Source organism: Nomascus leucogenys, chromosome 3 (assembly GCF_006542625.1).
Source record: "Nomascus leucogenys isolate Asia chromosome 3, Asia_NLE_v1, whole genome shotgun sequence".
Classification (NCBI taxonomy): domain Eukaryota; kingdom Metazoa; phylum Chordata; class Mammalia; order Primates; family Hylobatidae; genus Nomascus; species Nomascus leucogenys.
Window position 1 is genome coordinate 36,881,895 of NC_044383.1, and position 8,427 is coordinate 36,890,321.

Genomic DNA, 8,427 nt, shown 5'->3' on the forward strand with positions numbered 1-8,427 from the left:
GGAGTCTCGCTGTGTTGCCCAGGCTGGAGTGCAGTGGTACGATCTCAGCTCACTGCAAGCTCTGCCTCCCAGGTTCACGCCATTCTCCTGTCTCAGTCTCCCAAATAGCTGGGACTACAGGCTTCTACCACCACGCCTGGCTAATTTTTTGTATTTTTAGTAGAGACGGGGTTTCACCATGTTGGCCAGGATGGTCTCGATCTCCTGACCTCATGATCCACCTGCCTTGGACTCCCAAAGTGCTGGGATTACTAGGCGTGAGCCACCGCCCCTGGCCTATTGCACAGTTTTAATGTAAATTATAGTAAGTTAAAATAGCTAGGAAATCAAAACCACCTGATTTTGTTTACTTTCCACATTTTTCTTAATATTCTTGCTTATGTATTCTATTTTTAATCGTTTTTGGGGAATAATTTGCATAAAATGAAATTCATTCACTTAAAGTATACACTTTGACTAATTTTCACCAATTTGTATTACATGTAATAACCACTATAGCCAAGACATAGAATGTTTCCATTAGTCTCTAGTTCCCTCAGGCTCTTTTTCTTCTTCTTCTTCTTCTCTCTTTTTTTTTTTTAATAGAGAGAGGGTTTCACCATGTTGCCCGGGCTGGTCTTGAACCCTGAGCTCAAATAATCCTCCCGCCTCAGCCCCTCAAAGTGCTGGGATTACAGGTGTGAGCCACCGTGCCAGGTCTACCTCATGCTCTTTTTTCTTTCTTTTTTTTTTTTTTTTTTTTTTTTTTGAGGTGGAGTGTCATTCTGTTACCCAGGCTGTAGTGCAATGGTGCAATCTTGGCTCGCTGTAACCTCTGCCTCGGCCTCCCAAGTAGCTGGGATTATAGGTGCCCACAACCACGTCCAGCTAATTTTTGTATTTTTAGTAGAGACCAGGTTTCGCCATGTTGGCCAGGCTGGTCTAGAACTCCTGACCTCAAGTGATCTGCCTGCCTCGGCCTCCGAAAGTGCTGGGATTACAGGTGTGAGTCAACTTTATAGCCCCAGGCAACTGTAGATCTGCTTTCTGTCACTGATTGAACTGATTTTCTTATAGTTTCATATAAATGGAATCATATACTATGTACTCTTGTGTCTGCTTTCGTTCAACATGTTTTTGAGATACATCCACTTTTTTTTTGTTGTTTGTTTGTTTGTTTGTTTGAGATGGAGTCTTGCTCTGTTGTCCAGGCTGGAGTGCAGTGGCACGGTCTCAGCTCACTGCAAACTCCGCTTCCCAGATTCGAGTGATTCTCCTGCCTCAGCCTTCTGAGTAGCTGGGATTACAGGAGCACACCACCACACCCAGCTAATTTTTAATATTTTTGGTAGAGACGGGGTTTCACCATGTTGGCCAGGCTGGTCTCAAATTCCTGACCTCAAGCTATTCACCCACCTTGGCCTCCCAAAGTGCTGGGATTACAGGCATGAGCCATCGCGCCTGGCCTCATCCATGTTTTGTGTACATCAATAGTGCATCTTTTTTATTACTGATTAGTTAGTATTCCATTGTAAGAATGTTTTTATTTTTTATTTTTATTTTATTTATTTATTTATTGAGACAGCGGCTCACTCTATTACACAGGTGGAGTGCAGTGACACGATCTCGGCTTACTGCAGCTTCCGCCTCCCAGGTTCAAGCAATTCTCATGCTTCAGCCTCCCGAGTAGCTGGGATTACAGGTGCACACCACCAAGCCTGCTAATTTTTAGTAGAGACGGGGTTTTGCCATGTTGGCCAGGCTGGTCTTGAACTCCTGATCTCAAGTGATCCGCCCGCCTTGGCCTCCCAAAGTGTTGGGATTACAGGCGTGAGCCACTGCACCCAGCCTGTTGTAAGAATATATCACAGTTTTTTAATCTGATGAACATTTGGGTTGTTTCCAGCCTGAGCTATTATGAATAAGGCTGCTGTGAACATTCATGTATAAGTCATTGTGTGAATACAGGTTTTCATTTATCTAGGAGTGGAATGGCTGGCTCATGTGTTGTTTATTTAACTTTATAAGAAATTTACCAAACCAATTTTCAAAATGGTTGTACCATTTTGCATCTCTACCTGCAGTGTGGATTAAGGCCTAGCTTCTGCTTTCACAAAGGTCATCATCCCTATTATAGAGCCCAGTCCACCTCTCCCAATCTTTTCTTTTCTTTTTCTTTTTTTCTTTCTTTCTTTTTTTTTTTTTTTGAGATAGCATCTTGCTCTGTCACCCAGGCTGCAGCGCAGTGGTATGATCAGAGTTCACCGCAGCCTGAACCTCCCAGGTGCAAGTCATCTTCCTGCCTCCACCTCTCAAGTAGCTGGGACCACAGGTGAATGCCACCATGCCCAGCTTATATTTATTTATTTATTTGAGACAGAGTCTCTCTCTGTCACCTAGGCTGGAGTGCAGTGGTATGATCTCAGCTCACTGCAACTTCTGCCTCCCAGGTTCAAGTGATTGTCATGCCTCAGCCTTCTAAGTAGCTGAGATTACAAGTGTGCACCACCACGCCCAGCTAATTTTTGTATTTTTAGTAGAGACGGGTTTTCATCATATTGGTCAGTCTGGTCTTGAACTCCTGACCTCAAATGATCTGCCCACAATGGCCTCCCAAAGTGAGGGGATTACAGGCGGGAGCCACTGCACCTGGCTCCAGCTAATTTATTTTTATTTTCTGTAGAGACAGAGTCTTGCTAGGTTGTCCAGGCTGGAATCTTTGCTTTTCTATGAATGAGTGGGTGCCTAAGTTTGAGAGAAGGAAGTGGGGTGAGGGGTGGGGTTGTCCATAGAGTATGCTGAGTTTTACGGCAGCCCCCTTTGTGGGCATTTCCTGGGCAGGGCAGTGGCATCTGACCCTTTCAGACCGTGGGGCAACAGCTCCAAATTCTCACCTTGGTGGTTGATTCATCAAGTACTGAACAAAGGAAAATACTAAAAGATTATTGAAAGGGGAAGTGGCTAGAATGGGCCCATTGTCACATGTGTGAATGACTGTCTGTGCTTGTCTTTTACCAGATGGGAATCCTTATCTGCTTTCTGTTTTCGATATTTGTCAGAGAAATGTGTCTAGGGCTTCATCCTTTCCCTTCCCATAACCTTTTACCTCAGGTTGCAGCCAAAGAGGAACCAGAAGTTCTGCTGTCAAAAGGGAAAGAAGAAAAGGTAATGGTGACTCTCCCCAGACAGTAAAAACTCACATAAAACTGGTTTAAAAGTAACACAGCCTAGTGAAGCCAGGCTCACCGACAGAGCCTGGGTCTTCAGCAGTTAGACAAGTCGGCTAGGAGCACACCAGGGCAGTGGGAGCAGGGAGAGTAGACAGCCCTTTACTGTCATCCCCTTCAAAGATGCCCAAGGACATGCCCAGCCCAGGCTGGTCCACTGACAACAGTGGGGATGGAAAGGCCCAGGGCTTTCTGAGGGTCCATTTACCTCCCAGGCTGTCCAAGCATCCGGACTTTTCCCTCTGTCCTTCCTTCCACAGGCAGCGCTTCCAGGAGCACTCCCTGGTAAGCATGCATCACACACACATAATTCCTTTTTGGTTTGTTTGTTTGAGAGAAGGTCTCACTTGGTTGCGTGGTGTGATCACGGCTCACTGCAGCCTCGACCTCCTGAGCTCAAGCAATCCTTCCACCTCAGCCTCCCGAATAGCTAGGACTACAGGTGTGTACCACCATACCTGGCTAATTTTTCTGTTTTTTTTTTTTTTTAAAGATGGAATTTCGCTCTTGTTGCCCAGGCTGGAGTGCAGTGGTGCGATCTCTGCTCACTGCAACCTCTGCCTCCCAGGTTCAATCAATTCTCTTGCCTCAGCCTCCCGAGTAGCTGGGATTACAGGCATCCGCCACCACATCCGGCTAATTTTTGTAATTTTTTTTTTAAGGAGAGATGGGGTTTCATCATGTTGGCCAGGCAGGTCTCGAACTTCTGACCTCAGGTGATCCACCTGTCTCGGCCTCCCAAAGTGCAGGGATTACAGGTGTGAGCCACCGCACCAGGCCAATTTTTGTATTTTTTGTGGAGACGGGGTTTTGCCATGTTGCCCAGGCTGGTCTCAAACTTCTGGGCTTAATTGAGCTGCCTGCTTAAGTGATTACAGGTGTGAGCCACCATGCCCAGCCGTGCACACTTAATTCCTTCTCAGAGTTTGCTTCCTGGGACAATTACGGGAAAAAAAGTAAGCAGTGAACTTCTATGATCCTATTTGTGTGACGAATATATATATACTTCCAAATGCGTAGAAAATTTGTGGAACCACGCAAAAGATGCTGTTAACAATAGCCACCATCAGGGATGAGGTCTGGGATCTTTTGGGACGGGGAAGGTGTGGCTTTATACTCTTTACTATAGACATGAATTACTTTTTCTTTTATCATTTCTTTTATCATTGAAAAAGCATTTTACTTCTGAAGAGGCATGCAATCGAAATATGAATAGTTGTCATAGCTGCTGTTTGTGGAACACGTTCTACATACCATGTATTTCAGCATGCATTCCCTAGTCCTCACAGTGATGCAAAGAGGTGGATGCACGATTACACCATTTTGCAGATAAGAACACTGAGTATCAGAGATGCCAAGTGACCGGTCCAGGAGCATTGGTTACCAGGCAGAGGAACTGGAATAGACTCGGGCTCTGACACCAAAGTTCAGGTTCTTTCTGAGCTTAATCAGGATGCGTGTCTTTCTGTCAGACCAAATGATACCTTATTTGCTAAGCCAAGAATATGGTATGGGGGAAAGAGCAAATTACTGGGAGTTGAGCAAGCTTCTGTTCCTGTTGCCATCATTAGCTAAGTGACCTCTGTGCCATTTATTCATTTATTTATTAGAGACAGGGTCCCACTATGTTGCCCAGGTTAATCTCAAACTCCTGAGCTCGAGAGATCCTCCTGCCTTGGCCTCCTGAAGTCCTGGGATTACAGGCCTGAGCCGCCACACCTGGCTTCTCTGTACCATTTATTGTCTCTGTGCTGCACTCACCTCATCTGGAAAATTCCCAAAGGCAGTTTGGTGTAGAGACAGAACCAAAAAGCTCTGGGGTTGACATAGCTGTATCCCGCTATTTACTGTGTGATTTTTAGTAATTTACTTAACCTCTCTGAGCCTCAGTTTTCCACTCTGAAGAAGAGAAAATGGATTGTAAGACTCAGGGTTGTTATGAGGGTTAAATAAGATAGTGTAACAGCACTTATTGTATTCTAAGCACTCAAAAAAAGAACTTTCTCCTCCTTGAAATGTAAACTTTGATTTTGGGGATAAAGAAAAACTACCCATAGTTTTAGTATAAGTAACAACACCCAATTTGATGAAGAAAATATGTTTAATGTATGTGAAAGGACTGGTTTGGGATTCTTTTATGGTTCAGCAGAAGAAAGAAACCATTTTTCTCATACCCATAGTCTAACTCCACACAGATCCACTGACAGATCTCCTAGGTGGATAGGCTGTCCTGGATGGGAAGTGAGAGAGCGAGAGGTCCCACCTGGAGAGTGTGAAGGGGAAAAAGCAATCCCTAGATTTGGGAAGAGTGATATTATTGTGGGTTGAATGGCGGCTCCCAAAAAGGTGGCCCACATCTTAACCCCTGGAACCCGTGAATGTGACATTATTTGGAAAAAGGGTCTTTGCAGATGTAATCCCAAGGTGAGATCATCCTGGATTATCTGTTGGGTTTTTTTTTGTTTTGTTTTGAGATGGAGTCTTGCTCTGTCACCCAGGCTGGAGTGCAGTGGCATGACCTCAGCTCACTGCAACCTCCCCGCCTCCAGGTTCAAGTGATTCTCTTGCCTCAGCCTCCGGAGTAGCTGGGATTACAGACGTGTGCCACCACACTTGGCTAATTTTTGTATTTTTTTAATTTTATTTTAGTAGAGACAGGGTTTCACCATGTTGGCCAGGCTGGTCTTGAACTCCTGACCTCAGGTGATCTGCCTGCCTTGGCCTCCCAAAGTGCTGGGATTACAGGCATGAGCCACCACGCCCAGGCCATCCTGGATTATCTGGATGGACCCTAAATCCAATGACGTGTTCTTATGAGACATAGAAGAGAGACCTGGGGAAAAGAGGTGATATGAGGAGGGAGGCAGAGATCTGAGTTATGCAGCCACAAGCCAAGGAACTCCTGGAGCCACCAGAAGCTCGAAGGAGCAATGGATTGTCCTCCGTGCCTTCAGAGGGAGTGCTGTCCTGCCGACACCTTGATTCCAGACTTTTGGCCTCCTGAATTGTGAAAGAATAAACATCTGGTTCAGGCCTGGTGGCTCATGTCTATAATCCCAGTACTTTGGGAGGCTGAGATGGGCGGATTGCTTGAGCCCAGGAGTTTCAGACCAGCCTGGGCAACATGGCGAAACCCTATTTCTACAAAAAAAATCCCCCCAAAATTAGCCGGGCATGGTGGCATGCGCCTGTAGTCCCAGCTACTCGGGAGGCTCAGGTGGGAGGATCACTTTGAGTCTGGAGGCAGAGGTTACAGTGAGCCAAGACTGCGCCAGTGCATTCCAGCTTGGGTGACAAGAGTGAAGCCTTGTCTCAAAATTAAAAAAAAAATTATGTAGTTTTAAGCCATGAAATTTGTGGTAATGTGTCAGAGCAGCCACAGGGAACTAATACAAGTGGCATGGGACAATTTTAGTGGCAACTCTGGGAAGAGAATCAAGATTAAAAGACATCAGAAGAGGACCCATTCAACTAAATATGTAGCATCAGACAATAGGGATGCAGACCTCACACAGACAACATACTAACCTTCTGAAACCAAGTCACACAGAGAGGGAAGTAGGTCAGTAGAACCGACAGGATTTCAGGGCAGGAAACCAAAGAGGCCGTGTTGCCTGAAGTGAGGGATGCTGGCCATCTCAGATCCTGCCCCAACAGTGGCAAAATGGATCCCTCAAATGCTGGGAGATTGGACAGAGATATACAAAGAACGAGCACATTACTGTTAGAATAGGAAAAAATAAAAAATATATTAAAAGGGAAATGGTCAAGAGGTAGGAAGATATAGCTTCCTCTCAAGGAGCCAATAGCCACTGGGGTGTGCTGTCCTCTCATGATCAAAGGTTTGAGAGGGATGACTCACAAGCCTCTACTGAAGGGTCTCACAGAGAAATGCACCAAAAAGAAAGGGTATGGAAGCAACCTAAGTGTCCAGTACCAGAGGGCAGGTGAAATGATAGCACAGCCACACAACAGGGCATGATGCAGCCACAATGCTGTGGATGAATATTCATTCAGTTGAAATATGTTCAAGACATATTAAGTGCAGAAAGCAAGTGTGAAACAGTAGGTACAGTGTAATCCTGTTTCTCATATGTAAAATGCAGATGAAGGTAATAGTACTTACCCTATAGAGTTGTTACAAGCATTTGATTAATATATGCAAAGTGCTTGGCAGTACCTAGAACATGTAGATGCTGTACAGCATCACTGTTTTATCATCACTTATTTTTGTAATTCTTAAAATTTTTATTTTATTTATTTTTAGACAGAGTCTTGCCACGTCACCCAGGCTGGAGTGCAGTGGTACAACCTCGACTCACTGCAAGCTCCACCTCCCAGGTTCAAGTGATTCTCATGCCTCAGCCTCCCAAGTAGCTGGGACTATAGGTGCATGACCCCACGCCCAGCTAATTTTTGTATTTTATTTTTGAGGTGAAGTTTCACTCTTGTTGCCCAGGCTGGAGTGCGATGGTATGATCTTGGCTCACTGCAACCTCCGCCTGCTGGGTTCAAGCGATTCTCCTGCCTCAGCCTCTCGAGTAGCTGGGATTACAGGCGCCCGCCACCACGCCCAGCTAATTTTTGTATTTTTGGTAGAGACAGGGTTTCACCATGTTGATCAGGCAGGTCTCAAACTCCTGACCTCAAGTGATCAGCCCGCCTCAGCCTCCCAAAGTGCTGGGATTACAGGCATGAGCCACCATGCCCAGCCTAAAACAAATTTTTTTTTTTTGGATATGGAATGCTTCATGAATTTGCATGTCATCCTTGCATGGGGGCCATGGCAATCTCCTCTGTATTGTCCCAATTTTAGTATATGGGCTGCTGCAGTGAGCACTATCATCGCTTCTTTTAAGTATTCAGGTCTACTATTCTGACCCTTGGGGGTCAACATATTTTGTGATTCAAACTTTTTCAGATTTTACAAAGGCATAATTATGGAACATCCTTAGTGTGCTTGAGGTAGCAACTCACAACAGTCAAATTCATTAATATTTCTGCAGTGAAACATATGAGTATTCACATTAAGTGAGATAACTAAAGAATATAAATAGCACCACATCAGTTTGGATCAGGTGGTGCAGTCAAATAAATTCACTACAAACTTGGAAAACAAACACAAAAACAAAACAACCTCGTGGTTCCAGGGATTTTTGCTTGGGGGAATTACAGATGAGAGACTGTAATCTGTTTATATAGAAGCATCAGGAAAGCCTGA

At 45.0% G+C, this 8,427-nt stretch overlaps 1 non-coding gene across 1 annotated transcript; it reads right to left on the minus strand.

Annotated features, from left to right (window-relative positions):
• Positions 1-7,939: 7,939 nt before the first annotated feature.
• On the minus strand, positions 7,940-8,046 carry LOC115834531. The gene has a single exon (XR_004029477.1). It is a non-coding gene; the product is annotated as a U6 spliceosomal RNA (small nuclear RNA).
• Positions 8,047-8,427: the final 381 nt, after the last annotated feature.